At 38.3% G+C, this 21,512-nt stretch overlaps 1 long non-coding RNA gene across 1 annotated transcript in view; it reads right to left on the bottom strand.

Annotated features, from left to right (window-relative positions):
- Positions 1-21,512, bottom strand: part of LOC144305220 (uncharacterized) — a 54,920-nt gene that overhangs the window by 17,367 nt on the left and 16,041 nt on the right. The window contains exon 2 of the long non-coding RNA XR_013372279.1: positions 20,858-20,998. This is a non-coding gene — a long non-coding RNA (uncharacterized LOC144305220). The remainder of the gene's footprint in view (positions 1-20,857; positions 20,999-21,512) is intronic.

Below are 21,512 nucleotides of genomic sequence, written 5' to 3'. Positions count from 1 at the left end.
ATTACATTTAGCAATTACAGCGTGATTTATTCTCCCCCTCTTGTTATAGGGCTATTTATGGCTTCTGGCAGTTAATTTATCAGTGTTTTAAATTTTTAAAAACTTCCTACTAAATAGAAAGATTGGTTAGTGAAATGTATATAGAGTTTATGGACTTCTCTCCAGTGTTCCATTCACCTCCTATAAATAACAATAGCACTTATTACTACTTCTGTGTTTTTTTCCCCCTTGGTATCTCTCCAATGCTTATAACACAGTCTGACACAGACAATATTTGTTGAATAAATTGAGCCAGGCACTGTATTTACTACTTTACTATAGTTAATCTCATTTAATCTGATTAATTAAGTAGTCTTCATTAAATTCTATGAGGCCAATTAGAATTATTATCACAACCTCATTTTATAAACTCAAAAACATGAGTCTGAAAAACACTGAATGAATTTCTAAGATTTCAGGGAATCACTGTTAAAACTAATATCCCAAGGTGGGTATTAGAAGGTGGTTGGGTCCAGGGTTTTATAATTGTTTAGTCCAGAGGTCAGCAAATTATGACCAAAGGCCAAATCAGGCCCACTGCCTGTTTTATTGGAACATAGCTCACTCGGGATCCTGGGGTGGCTCAGAGGTTTGGTGCTTGCCTTTGGCCCAGGGCGTGATCCTGGAGACCTGGGATGGAGTCCCACGTTGGGCTCCCTGCATGGAGCCTGCTTTTCCCTCTGCCTCTCTCTCTCTCTCTCTCTTACTGTCTTTCATGAATGAATAAAATTTTTAAAAAAATCTTTAAAAAAAAAAGGACCATAACTCACTCATTTCCACAAGGTAATCTGAAATAAGGAATACTATAAACTCCCAACTTCTTATTTCCTATATATCAAAAAATAATATACATGCTGAAAATATTTGGCAATCTTGTTGACAGTATTTTAATAGATAAACTGTGTTTATATTTGTCAGATTAACCATAATCAGATCTTAAAACATTAAAACATATGGACATTTACTAATTTATTTTTTAACTTTCTGTCCTGAGGTTCAAGGATCATTTAATTATAAGAAACAGCAGCATATTGGAGAAAGCTTAAGTGAAGTCTGAATTCAAGGAAATTGCAGAATCCAAGGACGGGAAGGGTTGCCACATCTCACAGCAGGAATGCACCAAGAACTAGAACCCAATCAGGGCCCATGGTCACTTACTTCTCCAACTCTCCCTCTTTCGAAAACCACATGATCTCAATGCTCCTTGTCTGCTTATCGAACACACATGGCCCACAATGAGTGCCCCTAAGTGGTGGCCTTAGATGCTATATGACCTTATACATTTAGTTTTTGTGGCCATTAACACAGTCTCTGTGTCATATTCCTTGTTTAAGCATCTAATGCACTATTGCTGGGGGAATATGTGATATGAAGATCTGTCTCTTCCCATGTTATAAAGGGTCAAATTCTCAAAAAAAGAAAAACTGTATGGAGGCGAATAAATGATTGTCATCACTACCATGCCCTATTAAATGATTCAAAATGTGATAGGGGTATATGGCTGTCCTTCAGATTGCACTGTGACACTGTAATGAACCACTATTACTCATAGGAGTCTATCAGCTACTATAGTTTTGCTTATCTGGATAAAAGGTGGAAAATAGTGCTCTCATGTGATTTAAAGAGGGTTAAGCATCGGTTAAGCATCCCACTCTTGATTTTGGCTCAAGATATGTCTCAGGGTGGTGAGATTGAGCCCTGCATTGGGCTTCTGTGCTCAGTAGGAAGCCTGCTTCCTATTCTCTCTCTTCCTCTCCTTTTGCCACCCACTCACTCCCACGTCACCCTGCATGTACATGTGTGCTCACACACTCCGTCTCTCAAATAAATAAATAAATCTTAAAAAAAAAGTACTATGTTAAAAAGAAAAGGCTTTGTTATTTTCCAAAATATTATATTTAGAACTAATGGAAACAGATGATAAATGTTGTTCCTTAAAATATTTAACTTGGTATATATTCTTAAACAAATTATATAATTAAATGAAGTCATTGAGATGATGATTTGCATTACTTTGATATGCTTATAAATGTCATTTTTTTTGCTTCTTAATCTGTTTTTTTTTTTTTAATTTTTATTTATTTATGATAGTCACAGAGAGAGAGAGAGAGAGAGAGGCAGAGACATAGGCAGAGGGAGAAGCAGGCTCCATGCACCGGGAGCCTGATGTGGGATTCGATCCCGGGTCTCCAGGATCGCGCCCTGGGCCAAAGGCAGGCGCCAAACCGCTGCGCCACCCAGGGATCCCCTTGCTTCTTAATCTGACCTACATATTTGCTTACCTTCCTTGTATTTCTTGTAATATTTATACTTAAAAAATAGGAATGCCAATAAGTACCACAATTTTATAGGACTATCAAACAGCAGAATGTCTAGTCTATTGGCAGACTTCAATGAAATTACCATGTCTCTGTTTCAGTATACCTTGTAGCAATTTTCCAACTCATTCTTAAGATTACATTTTTTAAATGATTTTATTTATTTATTCATGAGAGACACACGGGGGGAGGGCAGAGACACAGGCAGAGGGAGAAGCTGACTCCATTGCAGGGAGCCAGATGCGGGACTTGATTCCAGGACTCCAGGATTATGCCCTGGGCCTAAAGCAGGCGCTAAAGCACTGAGCCACCCAGGGATCCCCTAAGGTTACATTTATAATGCAGTATTAATCCATTTGCAAATTCTGAACTGAGGTCATAAAGTTGACCTACAAAATTAACAGTATACTAGTGTTCATCCAACAGCTAAGTATAACCTCCAATTATTTTGTAATTGTTTTGATGAGTATAGTTTCTTTTGTTCATGAAAATGATAATCCATTCCCAGCTGAATTTACACTTGGGATTGTTCCCCCTTGTGAAACAAAAGATTCCCATTTGTAAATTAGTTGATCCAGATTGGTGGTGTTTCCACAAACCAAATTACAGTGTCTTCCTCTATAAAATTCTACTTTATTTCATGAGTGAAACTGTGATTTTGGACTATGAATTATCATGTGTCTTTGAATCACATCACATTTACTCGGTGTCTATAATATTCAAAGTATTGTTTATGTTGGAAGTCTGAGCTACAAAAAAGAACAAGTCACTGCCTTCAAAGAGCTTCCATTTGTTAGAGAGCAGTCACTGAATCATCTAAGCCTGATTAACCGTAGCACATGTTATAATAGAGTAGGAATAGGAATAAATACCTCGAGAGAAAAAAAAAGACTCTGTTAATCTGGAAGTGAGACAAGGAAAAAATTGATGTGACATGAACTTTGAATTTGGCCTTAAAGGAAAAAAGGAAAATTCAGAAAGTATGGTGTGGTAAGGTAAAATTAGTAAAAGGATTGTGTCTAGGATGTCTGCATTATATTGGGGAAGGAGGAAATAAATAAGGCTGGATAAATAAGATGGGACCATCGTACAAAAAGCCCTATAGGGGCCAAGTGGTTGGCACAGTCGGTTGAGCATCTAACTCTTGATTTCAGCTCAGATCATGATCTCAGGGTCCTGAGTCGAGCTCCATGTTGGGCTCCATACTCAGCTGGGAATATGCTTAATATTCTCTCTCTCCCTCTGTCCTCCTCTGCCCGTGTTCTCTAAAATAAATAAATAAATCTTTTAAAAAAATAGGAAGTTGAATGCACCCATGAACACAATATTATATCATTGCAAAGGTGGTTTATCCCAGAAATGTGAGCTTGGTTTAGTATTCTAATTATTTTAAAAGTTTAAAAGCTGAGATTTAGAACTAACATAAAGCTTCAATAAGCACACATAGGGTAAATGATTGGTTAAGAGAAATTAATCTTAAAACTGAGGTCTTATTTTCTTTTAGCTTAATGGACTCAGATCCAGTTGGATGTACAGAGGGGGCCGTGCAACCCAGGCCTAAGAGTCTCTGAATGACGTTCCCCTGGCCACATGATTGGTTTATATGTGGGTCCAACCAGAGTGAGGTCTAAGACTTCTGCGTGTTAGCTGAGCAAAGAGAAGCCTTCTCTTCTGGAACCTGAGTCATATCTCTGTTATTTCTAGAATTGCTGCAGCCATTTTGTCCTAAGAGTGAAGCTGACATATGAAGAAGGTCAGTGAGAAAATCATAAACAGATAATATAGGGATGATGCCCAGATCAAATCATTTACAAAGCTTTTTATACATCTGAACTCACTCAATTAATCCCAATCATAGTTGGTTGGATTATTTTTTATTAATTAAAGTAATAAATAACCATAGAAGAAAATCTGAAAATACAGATTAGCCTACCCTGTGTCCACTACTTTTGCATTTACCATAGAAATCTGACCATAATATTTAATGCAAAAATCTAAACTTAAGCTGAATTTGTATCATCCTCCTGAACAATATAAGGTCTCTAGAACACTGTAACTCTGACAATCCCTTACTATGTATAGCTGTGTATTTTAGGCATGTCTTTTTCTAGCCCCTCAAAATTATTTTTTGATGCTGTTTGCTTAGATTTACCCATATTTTTACATTTTGTTTTATCATCTTTTGACTCTCAGACCACCAATTCAGAATCACTTTCTTCTGTCCTAAAGCCCATATTTTAGACTTTCCTTAGGTTAGGGATTGGTGATTGCAAACACAGGGTTTTCTGTTTTTTGGTGGTTTTTTTTTTCTTTGTCTGAAATCTCTTCATTTTGCCCTTATTTAGAAATATTTTTTTAAAACATTTATTTATTTACTTATTTATTTTTATTTTTAAGATGTTATTTTTAAGTAATCTCTATATTCAAAGCAGGACTCAAACTTATAACCCTGAGGTCAAGAGTCGCATATGCTACCAACTGAGCCAGCAAGGAGCCCCTGAGATATATTTTTGACAGGCATGCAATTCTAAGGTGAGAATTATTTTCTTTCATCACATTAAAATTATTATTTCTTTTGCCTTCCATGGTTGTTTTCAGTTTGATGATTTTCTCCTGGTAATCTATTTTTTTTTCTTTTAAGAGCTTCCTTGCCATGGGTGTTCTACATTCATCTACAAGGTGGCTGGGTGTTCTGTTGCTGTTGTTTTAAAAGCTTTCCTATTTGGGAATTGATGTACATTTTTAATATTTGAATACATATTTTCTATTAGTTTTGGAAAGTCCTCTACTATGACCTCTTCTAATATTGTCCTTGCCCCATTCTACCTCTCATCTCTTTCTGGAATTCCAATTTGTTGTATGTGAAATCCTGACACTCTCATTTATGTCTCCGTGTCTTTTCATATTTTCTGCCTCTTTAGATCTCTGTACTGCATAGTTTTCAGTCCTATTTTCCAGTTCCCTAATTCTGACTTCAGCAGTGTCTAATCTGCTTTTAAAACAACCTATTACATTTTTTTATTCAAGTATTACACTTTTCATTTCTAGAGTTTTAAGTAGCTTATTTTCAGGTTATGTTGGTTATCCTTTAGTCTGTTATATCTTTAAACATATTAAATATATCAATTGTGTTGCTAATTCAAATAGTAAAAGCTTTTGTGGATTTGTTGATTCTGCTGGTTCTTGCTTATGGTGGCCATGTTTCCTGGTATATTTTATGATTTTTGATGGTGACTTAGTATTTCTTGAGATTTATCTGTAGGAGGTTTTTGATGCCTGTATTGAAACTACTTTCCTTCTATGAGTATTTGTGTCATTTTTTTTTCAAATTCTAGAGGAACACTACTAACACTAACTGGGCATCACTTTAAACTTAATATTCACCCTGATTTTTTTCAAACCATGTGGGTGGTATGAATTCACACTGTAATCCCTAAGGGTTGGGCTGTGGTTATGAATTCTGAGGAGACAATTTTCATCCTTAAACCTGTGCCAAAATTTGAACACTGCAATTTTCCTTGCAGTCCCCTTAGGAAATGGGGAATAGGATGGGTTTATTTCATTGTCACACTGAATAAGGGCACAGATTTACCACAGGTGTCTAGTTTATTTTTACACTGTGTATTATTCATCTTAGTGAAATGTAAATCTCAAAATTAGTTTCCCCATTTTGAGAGGACTTTTAGTCTTTTGTCTCTTGTGTTCAACACCCAAAAAGTGAAGTTCAAGTTCAAAAGATTTGGCAATTGCCACCAAAGTGAAAGACAATTTCAGTGTTCACCTTTTCCCTTGGTTTTGGCATCTACATATTCCATTACTTCCATTACTCACGGAGGTGTTTAAACACAAGTTTCTTATTTTTAAATCCAGCATATTTATGGGTTTTCCTTTGTTGGTTTTATAAGTAGGAGTGTCAGTCTGTGTATCCAGTTCATTATGCTGCAAGATATGTAAGTCCTTTTTTTTTACATTTTTAAAAATTTAAATTCAATTTGCCAACATATAGTATAACACTCAGTGCTTATCCCATCAAGTGCCCTCCTCAGTGCCTGTCACCCAGTTACCCCATCCACACCCATCTCCCCTTCCACAACCCTTTGTTTGTTTCCCAGAGTTAGGAGTCTTTCATGGTTTGTCTTCTTCTCTAATTTTTCCCACTCAGTTCCCCTTCTTTCCCTTATAGTCCCTTTCACTATTTCTTATATTCCACTTATGACTGAAACCATATGATGATTGTCCTTCTCCGTTTGACTTATTTCACTCAGAATAATACCCTCCAGTTCTGGGATCCCTGGGTGGCACAGCGGTTTGGCGCCTGCCTTTGGCCCAGGGCGCGATCCTGGAGACCTGGGATCGAATCCCACGTCGGGCTCCCGGTGCATGGAGCCTGCTTCTCCCTCTGCCTATGTCTCTGCCTCTCTCTCTCTCTCTCTCTCTCTCTCTCTGTGACTATCATAAATAAATAAAAATTTAAAAAAAAATACCCTCCAGTTCCATCCACGTCAAAGCAAATGGTGGATATTTGTCTCTTCTGATGATGGAGTAATATTCCATTGTGTATAAACACCACATTTTCTTTAGCCATTCATCTGTTGAAGGACATCATAGCTTGATATGTAAGTCCTCTTTACGTGTCTTCTTTCGCGCTGTTCTGTTAGGTAAAGAACTTTCTTTCTACACTGTGCCAGTTGGCAATTTATCATCTCAGTTCCAAATTCATTCTTCATTGCCTGATGTGCAAAAATGCAGGTGGGCCTTGAGGTGCCTGGGTGGCTCAGTCGGTTAAGTGTCTGACTCTTGCTTTCAGCTCAGGTCATGACTTTAGGGTGGTGAGACTGAGGCCTATGTCAGGCTCTGTGCTCAGGGGGGAGTCTGCTTGAGGATTCTCTCTCTCTCTCCCTCTCTGCCCCTCCTCTGCCTTTTCCCCTCTAAACTAAATAAATAAATCTAAAAAAAAAATGCAGGTTGGCCTTTCAAATAGTTTATATTTGCCAGCTGACATAATGCTAAACTTCATCAATAGATGGAGGTGGAGAGACGTTGCAGAATAAAGGGATTTTCTTCCTGTTGCTGGTATGTTTCTTCAAAAGCCTTCTCCAGCACCTGGCTCCTGTAGCACTCACTTCCCCAGGGCCTGGTTCCTGTGGTGCACATGGCTTCCCACAGTGCGTGCAGCTCTGCCAACGGCAAGCTTGGGAAGCTCAGGCAGCTTCTCCAGTGCAGGGCAGTCGGCAGCAGGAAGCAGCCAGTGACTTTCCTCTGCACCCCCTTGGGCGACTTCCTAGCAGAGTGCCTCCAGTGAGATACCTCATTGTGACCAGCTTTCCCCCTGCATCCCAAGGTGGGACTTCCACCACAGCAACTTCTCTGCCATTCAGCAAGTCATGGGGGTAACCTTCCCTGGATCTCAGACCTGGGGTGGAAGGGAAGGAGTTCTTCCTTGGGTATTCCGTCTCTGCCATGGGTGAGTAGTGGTTGATCCTTACATTTGCTCGCTTTCTTTTCTTTCTCTTTCTTTCTTTCTCAGACTTTTTTTTTTTTTTTTTTTTTTTTTTTTTTTTGAGAGAGAGAGAGAGAGAGCAGAGGCACAGGGACAAGCAGAGTGCAGAGCCCAATGTGGGGCTCAGTCCCATAACCATGGGATCACGACCTGAGCCAAAGGCAGAAGTTTAACCAACTGAGCCACCCAGGCACCACATTACATTTGCTATTTCTATCTATATTCTTTGGAGTTCTCTTTACTTCTTTAATAGTCAGTTCCTTCTTAAGCAGATACCCAGTTTCCTTATATTAAATTTTCCTCGTTCAGTTCACCACATGGTTTTGGTCTCCCGATTCCACCCTAACTGATAAACCCATCTTTATTGGTGTGTGTTTGTGTGTGTGTGTGTAATTTCCCTCCTCACCGAGATTCATGTCAGCTCACCTACCATCACCATTCTGGTTCAGTTGTATTAGAATGAATCATATGAAAATGCCATTTTTGTGGGTCAAAAATAGTATTGGCCATTCCATGTGATTCAAACTAATATTTTCTCTGTAGTTCCCACTGCATATCTCTGCCGGCACTTAACCTATTAATTGAAAATACCAACTTTTTAATGTAATATCACCTACTATAAGAATACATACTCTTGGGAATAGTTTTTAGTCTTTTATTCTTAATGCCTAAATGCTTAATCCAACTCACAGTAATTACTTATATGCTTTAAAAAAACAGTTTGCTGAACTAATTGAATACTGGCAAATCATTTATTCTCTCTAATCTTCAATTTCTTCCTCTTCTAACTAGAATCATTAACACTTGCTGTATTAAATTCAAAAGTTCTCAAAATGGGGGCACGTGGTGGCTCAGTGGGTTAACCATCTGCCTTCGGCTCAGGTCATGATCCCAAGGTCCTGGTATCAAGTCCCACTTCAGGCTCCCTCCTCCATGGGGAGCCTGTTTCTTCCTGTCCCTCTGCTGGTCCCCCTGCTTGCTCTCTCTCTCTGTCAAATAAATAAATAAAATATTTTTTTTAAAAGTTCTTAAAATGAACTAAATGAATATTTGTTCCTACCTCCTTAGTATAATTGAAGGCAGATCATGCTATTAACTGTTATGTTTTATGTTTTTATGTTCAAAAATAATTGAGGAATTACTAAGTTATTCTAAGTCCTACTAATCAGATACAAAACTAATATTTTCACAGTTATTTCTAGTACTTTTTCTATGAACATTTTAAAAACTAAAATTGAAAATATACATGTGTAGCTTTTTAAATTGTTTTTTCCATTCAATGTAACATTGTAATATTCTCCTAGGTCATTAATCTTTTAAACACATGTATTTATTGGCTGAGTATTATATGAATAACCATCAATAATTTATCAAGTTATTTGGGCATTTACTATGTTTTAATACTTTGAAATTAAAATAATACTAAATTTGAATTAAGTATACAAATGTTTATGCACATCTCTCATTGTTTCCTTAAAATCAACTAGTGGGAGGATATACTGGATCAAACCATACAAATATTTCCATGATTTTTTGAAACTATCGCCAAATTTCCTTTCAAAAACCACATACTAATTTGCACTCCAACATAAAAATAGCATTTCAATCATACTCAGCAACAAAATGGTCTGAAAAAAATGCCAATTCAGTTGTTGAAAATACTATTTACTTATATTTGTATTTCTTTTATTTTTAGTATGGTTGTATGTGTTTTCATATTCATTCCTTTTGATTTTAGCTATCTATTTCTATACAACTCAGTTTGTTTGTTTAAGTAAGCTCTATGCTCAATGTGGGGCTTAAACCCAAGACCCTGACTTCAAGAGTCACATGCTCCACTGACTGAGCCAGCCAGGTGCTCTGCACCTTGGGTTGTTTTTTTTTTTTTTTTTTTTTTTAAGTGAGGTCAGCATGTTTTTATTTTTAAAAGCTATTTATTTATTTATTTATTTATTTAATTTATTTTCATTTTTAAAAGTTCTTTATAGCTATTAGTAAATTTTTCATATAATTTGAAAGTGTTTATTTCTTTTCATTTTAGTTATGATAGGTTTGTGAAATTTTAATTTTTATAGTCCATCTTGATTATGTATTCAATATATAATCAATCCTTCTCCTAGTGTTTCTTGAATTGATTTTACATTAGGAGGATCCTTCCCCATCCTGATATGAAAGTGTCAGCTCTATCCTACCCTTTTCTATCCAGTCCTAGCTTTTATTATTTCAGTTTTAGTGTATCACATGAAGCAGAACATGACTTTTTTTCCTAAAAAGATAATAATATACTTATTATTTAATAATCAGAAAGCTGACCTTAATATATTTGCAAAATCTATAGACAATTCCAGGTATTTTTCAGGGGCTGGGATTTGGGAGAACTAAGCAATGTGCTTAAAAAAATCTAATACAGTGATAAGTATGGTTTTGCTTTATTTGTTTTATGACTGTCTAATAAAGTATATAGTGTCCATAATGGCCTAGCCTTTACAGGTCTTTTATTATTTATGATTTTCATTAAAGAGATCATTCTTCCCAATATGTGAGTGAATCCTGTTTGCTAAAGTGAATTTTCCTAGCTTATAGATGGTAGGCATGTTACTAGTCAATCGTCCTGAGAATTTGAAATACCGTCTTTACTGAAGAAGTGTATGTGTGCACACAAATGTGCGCACACACACTACACATCTTATGTTTGTGAAATATCTGACAGCAATTCCAGCAGAGCTGTAGGAAATAAATGATAGCTTCACAAAGTGCTTCTCCCTACACCATTCTTCTGTCTTCCAATACATTCTACTTTGCTTGCTTGCCACAACTGATGACCCTTTTACATTTTTTTCCTCTCAACCAGCATCTCAGACATCCAAAGTCCTCAGGTTAGGTGTGTGAGGGCAAAGGAAGTTTCTAGGGTGTTATACTTAGGTATGACACATAGTTTCCTGGACTGTTTTGGAATTCCCCAGGAGATTTTGGGCCCCCCACGCAACCATTGAATTTGCTATACATTTTCCATCAGCAACTGAAAATATTTTCCTCAAGTCTCCTTAGAAATACTGAATGGATCAATCAAAAGTCTTACTACAAACAACAAACTGCCATTCTGGCTAATTTATTCAGAAAAAAAGACCTTAACTTAAAATCCCTGTTGAACCAGGAGTAGAGGCTATCCTGCCAGGCAAAGTGCCCCACAAAATGCTGTAGAGCCAGCATCCCAATATGACTGCCACTACCACTGCCGCTGCCACTACCCACCGCCAGCATGGATTCTGAATAGTTCCTGCTTCTTCATGTCCTTTCTTTGACTCAGAGACCAGTGAGGGTGAATCTGATCAGCAGACTTAATGACATAGCTGCAAGGGAGGCTTGAAAAGTACGTTGCTGGTATTTTCAGTGCCTAACACGAGGGCTGCCCATTTTTTTTTTTAATTTTTTTTTTTTTTTATTTATGATAGTTACAGAGAGAGAGAGAGGCAGAGACACAGGCAGAGGGAGAAGCAGGCTCCATGCACCGGGAGCCCGATGTGGGATTCGATCCCGGGTCTCCAGGATCGCGCCCTGGGCCAAAGGCAGGCGCCAAACCGCTGTGCCACCCAGGGATCCCAGGGCTGCCCATTTTATGAGAAAGGGATTCAGATGCCAGGTAGATATCAGGAATGTCAAGCATCCATTTCCCAGACGAATACCCAGAAAAATCTGGACACTGAGTGACTAGAAGTTCTCAAAGCGATTGATAGCATCTCCTTATACCATCTTGACCTTGTTATTTAACAAATATTTACTAATAGAAATCTACCATATGCCCAAGACATGATATAATATATAAAAAATTCTTGCTATCCTCAGAAGACTATAATTTAGCTATGGAAGCAGAACTTATATCAATAAGATTTTTAAAAGTTCATTTAATTAAAACAAGACCAATTTAAAGTAGTGCATAACCGTTGCCTTAGTTTGGGCTTCTCTCAAAGCGGAACCAGAGGCAAGAACTTGGGTCAGGGAGTCTATTTTGTTTTTTTTGTTTGTTTGTTTTTTGTTTTTTTTTTTAATTTTTATTTATTTATGATAGTCACAGAGAGAGAGAGAGAGAGAGAGAGGCAGAGACACAGGCAGAGGGAGAAGCAGGCTCCATGCACTGGGAGCCCGACGTGGGATTCGATCCCGGATCTCCAGGATCGCGCCCTGGGCCAAAGGCAGGCGCTAAACCACTGCGCCACCCAGGGATCCCCAGGGAGTCTATTTTGGACTTGGTCCCAGGAAACAGGAGTCAGGGAGTATGGAAAGTGCGTGAGAAAAAGAGGAAAAGCCAATATAGTAGTGCCATTGAAAGGTCATTGTTGTAGACAATGGAGGCTCAGTTCTGCTGGGATCTTTAAGAAACATATAGAATAGAAATGGCCACCTAAAAACAGCAGGTGTAAGTATTTATGTGCTGGTTCCCACACCTCACGGATGGAGGGTTTTCCCCAGGAACAATAACTCCCCCACACTTCCAGACTGGGCTTGTCCACAGCACCAGGTCCCTCATGCTGGAGAAAGTCCCTGTGAGCAAGTGCCTGAGGTATATGAGGTGAGATGCCCACTGAGTGAGGTGAGACCGAGCATACACAGGCCTTGCCATGAGAGCTGCAGCTGCGATCAGAGGTGGGCCAAAGGGATGTGATAAGGGTCCCAGGGATGACTGTTACAACTGTCAACCTACAGGAACACTTAATGGGGGTGATGCATTCAAATGAGTGCAAGGTCACTACAGGCTGCAGCGTTAGGGGAGGCTTCCTGAGGGAGGCTGGACTCCAACTGTGCCTAGAAAGAATTGACAGAATTACTCATGCCCGAAATTTTTCAGCACATCAGGTTCTGGAGTTTTCCAAAGTCTGGCTTTGCTGAAAGCAGCAGTTATATATTTCAGTGCACGGCGCTTCTGTGATTCTGTCTATATTCTATTTGCAATACAGAATTTGCAATAACATTACACTGAGGTTATAGCATTTAGGCATCTTTCAAATGCTTGTCCAGGCTTTGACACCAAAACAGATTCCCTCCATTTCAAGTAATTTTACAGTACTAGAAATTCTGATAAAGTTAATAGGGGTTATTTTAAGAGTTTTTATGCACAGAAAATACAGGCTATGATAATTTAACTTCGTGATGGTTCTGATAAAATAAGCTATTACTACTGGGTAAAATAGGTAACATATTTTTTCCCTTTGAGTTTCTGTAACATTGCTTATAAGGGAGCTGCACAATAAAAAATAGAAATAAAGAAATTTTTGTTATATTTAGGAGCCAACAATTATATCAAAATATATATATTAAAAAGCATTAAAAAAAAGCATTTATTTATTCATTCATTCATTCATGAGAGACACAGAGAGAGAGAGAGAGAGAGAGGCAGAGACACAGGCAGAGGGAGACGAAGGCTCCATGCAGGGAGCCCGACACAGGACTCAATCCTGGGACCCCAGGATCAGCCCTGGGCCGAAGGTGGCACTAAACCACTAGGCTACCGGGGCTGCCCTATTAAAAACCATTTATAATCTAAATATAAAATATGGGCCTATCAAGAGTTAAATTTTTTTCACACCTCATCTTATTTATTGCTGTCACTATGATCTAGTCCTTATATTGGAAGACATAAAACTTCATTTCTCTTACAATATATATGGTATAGGGGCGGCTGGGTTGCTCAGTTGGTTAGGCATCTGACTTTGTTTTTTTTTTTTTTTAATTAATTAATTAATTTATTTATTTATGATAGTCACAGAGAGAGAGAGAGAGAGAGAGAGAGAGGCAGAGACACAGGCAGAGACAGAAGCAGGCTCCATGCACCGGGAGCCCGATGTGGGATTTGATCCCGGGTCTCCAGGATCACGCCCTGGGCCAAAGGCAGGCACTAAACCGCTGTGCCACCCAGGGATCCCCAAGGCATCTGACTTTGGCTCAGGCCATGATCTTGGAATCCTGAGAAGGAGCCCCACATTCAGGCTCCCTGCTCAGTGGGGTGTCTGCTTGTCCCTCTGCTCCTCCCCCCCTTCTCTTTTGCTCTCTCAAATAAATAAATGAAATCTTTAATAAAAAAAAAAATTGTATAGTATAGATTTTGCCTCAACCTGTCTTGCATATTCCTCAATTATTTCAAAGCCGAGTGTTTTCAGACTTATAAGTGGCTGATTTACAAATGGTCCTAGCATAAGGACAATTTGTTGTCTGCTTTCCTCTCTTTCTCACATTTAGTTACTAGTCTTTCTCCTCCTGTGAACACTCTCCACAGAAAACTGCTAATCTGATCTAAGCTGATAATAGTATAGAAAGGCATAGAAATATGTATAAGAACTCCATACACCAAACCCCCTATTTGCTTCTCATTCCAAAAGGACACAGACTAATTGAGGAATGTAATATTCTATAAAAATGGAAAATAAGTATGTACCCTAAGTCTGACCATCCCAAATTAGCCATTTTTCCTTCCTTTCTGTCTCTGCCTATTTTCAGGTGTGGTCATATTATATTTACAATTTTGGAGCCTGACCTCATCCATTAACATTATATAGAAAAACTTTTACTGTTATTATATATCTCATAACATTCTATAAAATGAAATATTTTATTGAAATTTTACACACAAAAATGCCAGCACCATTAACCTCTTAAACCTTTGAAGGTATACAGAAGTTCCCTTTAAAACATCCATAAATTTTTCCAGCTATCCCCTCTAATTAAATTTGCCTTTACTCAAACTCACTATTAAAAATAAATACATGCACATTAAATAGGTTAATTGTATAGTATATAAATTATATCTCAATAAAACTATTATTTCAAAAACATTACGATAAAAAATAAATACAAATCCATTTCTCCCCATATGTGATTACATTTTCAATCACTCGATAGTGTTGCAGGATGATTTACTAAATTTTTTTAAAAAGATTTTATGTATCTATTCATGAGAGATACAGGGAGAGAGGTAGAGACACAGGCAGAGGGAGAAGCAGGCTCCTCGCAGGGGGCCCATGTGGGACTCCATCCCCGGGATCATGCCCTGAGCGGAAGGCAGGCACTCAACCGCTGAGCCATCCAGGAGTCCTGATTTACTGAAGTATTAATTTGTGTTTTGGCCTGTGCATTTTCTCTGCCCTCAATCCCAGATGTTAGCCTAGGATTTTGCATGTCCTTTCTTCTCTTTTCAACTTGAATAAAAATCCGAATTTGCTTAAGAGTTTCTGCAAGGTTTCTAAGAGAAGGAAGGGAGAAAGGGAAGATCATTTGAAAGTGGCAAGAGGGGAAAAGGAGGGCTGTTCTCTACTCTTGGACAAGTCAAGATCAGATAGGGAACAGAATTCTGGGGTAGGTGGCCCTGGACTGGGATACCTGACAGGGCTAGGTCCCAGGCACCAACATAACCAGCCTTACCAGAACTTGCCATGCCCTGGCAGTGTCAGCAAAACATCAGGATTCCTGAGGTAAAAGGTCCTCATGTATTGGCACAGGTTCCAGTGGAAACTAGGGTTGACTGTGGGTAATCAGAACTGTTTCCCAGAAGCTTTGTGACAAAATTCAAGAGAATCTGGCAATTTTGCATGAAATGTTTCAGGGATAGGGAGTCCCCCCAATCACAGACTGAATCTTTCACCAGCCTGGAGGTCAATGATGAAGGATCAGGCTTAAACTGATTTATGGGATAAAAAGAAATACAGTCATTTTTTACCAAGAACATTCATAATCATTATACCAGGGCTACAATTGTACAGACTGATATTATTTTGTAAATTTCACTTCCTGTATGATGTTACTGATCAGTTTTTTAAAAGAAGGCTTTTTTTTTTTTTCCTCCCACAATGGAGTAGCATTGCTCTATTTTAAACCTGAAAGGAATCTCATAGATCTAACCCATCCCTGTCATTTCACAGATTAAAAACTTGAACCTGCAGGTTAGATCCCCCAGAATTACAGCATCAAATGGACCTGAGCTAGAACAAGTATCCTCACTCCTGGGCACAAATTCTCTACTTTCTCGGAATGAGACTCGCAGTCTCCACAGCACGGCACTAGTAGATTGATGAGTTATCAAGTCCTGTCTGTCAGCCTTGGAATTATTTACTCTATGGATAGAGATGTTGAGTTGGATAATCATCATACATTTACTTACAAAGATTGGCTTTTGTGCAACTCACTTGAGAATGGTGAGCTTTCAAGTCTGTATTGTTAACCAGAAGAACACCACTGCCACCTAAGTCACACATTCGCGATGGCCCTTCTCCCAGCAACAGCGGCAAGCAACTTCATCATTATTGTATATTGTATTAAAAAAGTGCATTATCTCTGCATTTGTCTCTTTTAGGGATCCTACAGTGATTCCTGAAAGACACACTTTGGCCTACATTTTTATTACTTCTGTAACATGGCAATGAAGTAATTCAGAAGTAAAGAACCAGCAGGAATGACAGCATCAGACGTAAAAGGTCAGAAATATTGTGAAGCAAAAGAAATGGCACATTAAGCAAGGTTTAGTTTTACCCAAAGATGTGCAAACAACATGAAAGAGTAAAATAAAGTAGACGGTTTCTTTTGTTGCACACAAGCTAGAAATATCAGTGCGGAGTGGCATGCGTGTGCACAGTTTATTGTGACACATGCAGAACGGTTCTTCTCTTCATTGTCATCCTTTGCACGCTGGTTAAACATTTGTTACACATTTTATCACCATTTAAGCACTTTTCCTACTCAGTAACTTAGAAGCAATTCAAGCAATTTTAAATTCCCACTCTGAGAAAATAAAACTGCCATTAGAAGAAAACACATTTACTTTGATTTATTCTCATCGATACATTTTAATTCAAAAATATTTTTTTCTGATTCCATCTTTGTTCAATAATTCCAACTACACAGTATGGTTTTGTTGAAGGAATCAACAGATCATTTTTATCAGGTAACCTAACTAATTTTGAACCTATGGTTTGGGCTTTATTTCTGAGAGTGATTTTTCTCGTTATATAAATATGTCAACATTTGTTTCTGGTAAACAGATTATTTTGTCATATTACCAAGTCACCAATGCTGAAGTTCAAGTTCAGAAACAGGGATGTCAAGTGAGCAGCCTGACAGCTCTGGCAAGAATTTATAGGGTCAATTTTGAGAAGTTTCCCAAGATCAGTAGTGAGTCCTGAGTACTCTGAGACCAAAAACTTGGTTTTGTCAACATACTCAGATTTGATCAATTCAAGTAAGTTAATTCATATTTAAGAAATGCAAAAAAATAATAAAAATAAAACTGATCTGTAAACCCAGATTCACTTGTTTATAATGATAGGAAGAACTTGTGCTATGAGGTCAACAGAATTGGGTTCTGATCTAGGCTCACTAATAAGCGTGAGAGCAAGTTATTGAGTTTCTCTGAGACTCCAGTATTTGCATCTGTAAAATGCAACAACATGAGGATGAAAAGAAATACATCAAGTATTTAGCACAATGCCCAGAACCGAGTGCATGGTAGCTGTTATGCTGATCATGACGATGGTAATGATGGTAATTTGAAGAGATGGAGGAGGAGAACAGTAGAAGAGGAGGGGAAAGGTGGTGCAGGAGGCTGCAGGAATCACAGGGATTATTAGACTCTGTTGGCTGGTCAGCATACTTCCATACTTTCTTCTTGAGTTTATTTATTTTTTTAAAAATTTTTTTTTAAATTTTTATTTATTTATGCTAGTCACACACAGAGAGAGAGAGAGAGAGGCAGAGACACAGGCAGAGGGAGAAGCAGGCTCCATGCACCGGGAGCCTGACGTGGGATTCAATCCCGGGTCTCCAGGATCGTGCCCTGGGCCAAAGGCAGGCGTGAAACCGCTGCGCCACCCAGGGATCCCTCTTCTTGAGTTTAAAGACAGTCAAAAGAGAATTAGAGGGTACTTGTTTAGAGCCAAGTGAATTAAATGGAATACTACAAAAGCTTGAATCTTAAAGCCATGAGGATCTGGGAGATTCATCTCTACTGTCGGCATTCACCCATCTGGCAGACAGGTTGTTTCGATTCCACTGCCTAGCGCAATGCTTGGCAAATGGCAGTTAATAAATGGTTAATGAGTAAATAGGTAGAGTACCCCCACCCCAACAGTGCAAGAGATAGAGACGGTTGCTTTATCTTTATCTTTGGTCACCTATTTCTGAGCTCAATAGAGGTACTGCTCACTTCCATTTCTCTCCAATGGACACAGAATTTCTTCTGTTATATGAACACAGAATTTCTTCAGTAATATAATTAAGTGATTCACAGATTTCTCTGTTACATCAATCACATTTTAGACATTGTCTAATTAAACTCAAATCACTTTGTCATTCACTGCAATCATATTTCCAAATTCTGCAAGTTCTGCCTTATAACCTAACATATGCTTGTGATACAGACTGGCTAAAGGCTCCTGAAACTCACGTTTTCTTTGTTCTGGCACACAGCTAGATTACATTTCTCCTGAACAACTCAGTTAGGCGTGGCTACATTACTGAGTTCTAACCACAAGTGATCTACATTTCTTCTAAGCCTGGTTCCTCCAGGTTCCTTTTCATAATTCAGCTCTCTATCTTCCTTTGTCCAAATGAATGTAGAGAATTCTGTGGTCCTTGAAGACGGTGAAGCAAAATGAAATGCAAAGGCGTGGGTTGCAGAAAAATCACATGAAGGAGAGACTTCCTATTTCTTCACCATCACATGCACATCTATCTACCCCTGTTGGATTGTAATGTGAATGAGAAATATATTTTTACACTATTAAGTCACTGAGATTTGGGGGTTATTTTTCATGATAGTTCATCTGTCCTGAGTAATTTAGAACTGTATTCATATCACTCTACTGATTTTATTTTAAGTATATGTACAACTTGAGAACTTGGGATGGTTCATTTTTGTCTTATATTGCATATTTACATGGTTACTTAAGCCTGGCCTTTTTCTTCAGTCCTCCTGATAGCCCATATCACATCAAATCTATCAATAAGCAATCAATTTTTCTCCTAAATATCCATTTATCTTTCTTCCCACTAACTATGCCTTGTTTATCAGATTCCTGATTTTCCCACTTGGGTCACTAAAATAGCCCCCTATGTTTTCTGCTTGCTACCAGTCTTCCATTCCTTCAATTTTGTGTTCTATCAGAAGAACAAACTGGTCTGTCTTCTTCAGCCAGAGTGATCTGACATGAAAATATGATTGTCATTTCTTTGCTAAAAATTCAGTAAGTCCCCATCACCTCTTGATTAATATCTAAATAAATGAGCCTTCTTTTAGAGCCTTTTTGCTTGCTTCTCCCTCCCTAAATATTATGGCTCAGTGGTTCCCAAGTTTGGATCTAAAATAACTAGGTTCCCAGACATTGTGGAAGAGTTCTGGAACACACAAGTGGTCCAGACCATTATTTGTTGACTGAACAAATTATATAGCTTGAACAGGTATGCATTACAATGAAATGAGCCAATATACACAATACACATAATACAGGTCAGTTATTGTTATCACCATCATCTTCCAAGTGTATGAATTTGCTATTGTGATTAATAAGATAAGAAATTATTTAAATGTAACTGTAATATATTTCTCAATCACAGGATGTTAAAATATAGCAACTCTCTTGTGCATCAAGGGCTCAATATTTTGAAGTTAAATAGGGAGCCACACTTGATTATTTGAGAACTACTACTCTAGCCATTCCAAGCTGTTGGAAATTCCTTGAATGGACAGTGACGTTGATTCTATAAATGTGGTGGATTCTGTGGCTTGGGTTGCTTAACCCCTATTCCACCTTACTTTTTAGGGTGACTTCTTGTGCTGCAGAGCCTAGAAAGCTGATGCTACTTTCTCAGCTTCCTTTTTTAAAAGTATTTTTATTTATTTATTTTTAAGTCATTTCTACATCCAGCATGGGGCTCAAACTCATAATTCCAAAAACCAGAGTCATATGTTCTACCGACTGAGCCAGCCAAGTGCCCCTTGACTTTGTTTGCAGAAAGAGTTCTTTTTTAAAAAAAAATTTATGTATTATTTTATTCATTCATTCATTCATTCATTGAGAGAGAGAGATAATGAGCAGGGGAAGGGGCAAAAGGGAGAGAGAGAGAGAGAGAGAGTCTTAAGCAGGCTCCACACTCAGCACAGAGCTTGATGGGAGCTTGATCTCAGGACTCTGAGATCATAACCTGAGCCGAAATTAAGAGGTCGGCTGCTTAACCCACTGAGCCATCCAGGTGCCCCTGCAGCAAGAGTTCTAAATGCATAAAACTGACGTACTCCTGTTGAGATTTAGAGATTTAAAACAGGGCTGAGGTCATGTTCCTGCTCTCCTGACTGTTCTACTACTGGTTAGCAATTTTGTAGAGATTCTTTTCTTGAGCAGAGTTCCAGTGGCAACAGCATCATGAGTGCCTTCCTGATTCCTCATCAGGTCTTGTACTAATTCCAGTCATGGCCTCAGCGGGACTATAGTCTTTCGGGAATCATTCCTGGTGGGCTAGCCTACAGCCCATTTTTCTGGCCCTTTTGTGATTAAAATGACAATCTTGGTTTCTCTTTCCTACACTGAACCCTGAGTAATACAGGTTTTAGAAAATACAGGAGTACCTCCCTTACCCACGGGTGATATGTTCCAAACCCTAGTGGGTAGTACCAAACTATCTAATTCCTACAAGCAATGATAGAGTTTAATGTGTAAATTAGGCATAGTAAGAGATCAACAATAGTAAAATAGAACAATCGTAACAATATACTGTAATAAAAGTTATATGAATGTGGTCTTTTTCTCTCAAAATATCTTTTTTTTTTAAGATTTTATTTATTTATTCATGAGAGACACAGAGAGAAAGGCAGAGACATAGGCAGAGGGAGAAGCAGGGTCCCTGTGGGGAGCCTGATGTGGGACTTGATCCCAGGACCCTGGGATCATGACCTGAGCCAAAAGTAGACACTCAACCACTGAGCCACCCAGGTTCCTCTCAAAATATCTTATTATATTATACTCACTCTTTTTCTTTGGATGATGTGTAATGATGATGAAATTCCTACGTGATGAGATAAAGTGAGGTGAACTGACACAGGCATTGTGATGTGGCGTTAGGCTACTATCGACCTTTATGATGATCCGTCTGGATTGGCCAAGGGTAACTGAAAACACAGAAAGAAAAGCTGCAGATAAGGAGGGACAATTGTATTGCTCTGTCTAATATGAAATGTCTGTCCCCTCCCCAGACCTTGTCCTCCTCTTGTCCTCAGTTCAAATGTCTTCCTAGAAAGCCTTCATCGACACCTTCAGTTGAATCAAAAGCCTTTCCTTTTTCCCCAGTCATAACTTTTAGGTGGCCCCTCTCACTATTATATAATAATGGTTTACATCTACCTATTACTTGTCTCTAAAAGTTAATTAATCAAGCTACTTTTTGTTAGTCACTTGTTCCCAGGCAGCTGTATGGTAAGGATTTGTGGAGTGGATGAATGAACAAATAGAGATTTCCATGAATAACAAATGACAACGAGTAACCAATCCATAAAGGAGGAAAGGCAGCCTGATGGGAAAAGACATGTGTAGTTTTCTCGGTACCATGTGCAAGTATATGTAAAATAAGGCAGAGCTGAAATGCCATGAGTCTACATATGTTTTCCTTAGACCCCTAACAAAGAC

This window comes from Canis aureus, chromosome 35 (genome assembly GCF_053574225.1).
Source record: "Canis aureus isolate CA01 chromosome 35, VMU_Caureus_v.1.0, whole genome shotgun sequence".
NCBI classification, from domain to species: domain Eukaryota; kingdom Metazoa; phylum Chordata; class Mammalia; order Carnivora; family Canidae; genus Canis; species Canis aureus.
This window is presented reverse-complemented; position numbering and strand designations above follow the sequence as displayed.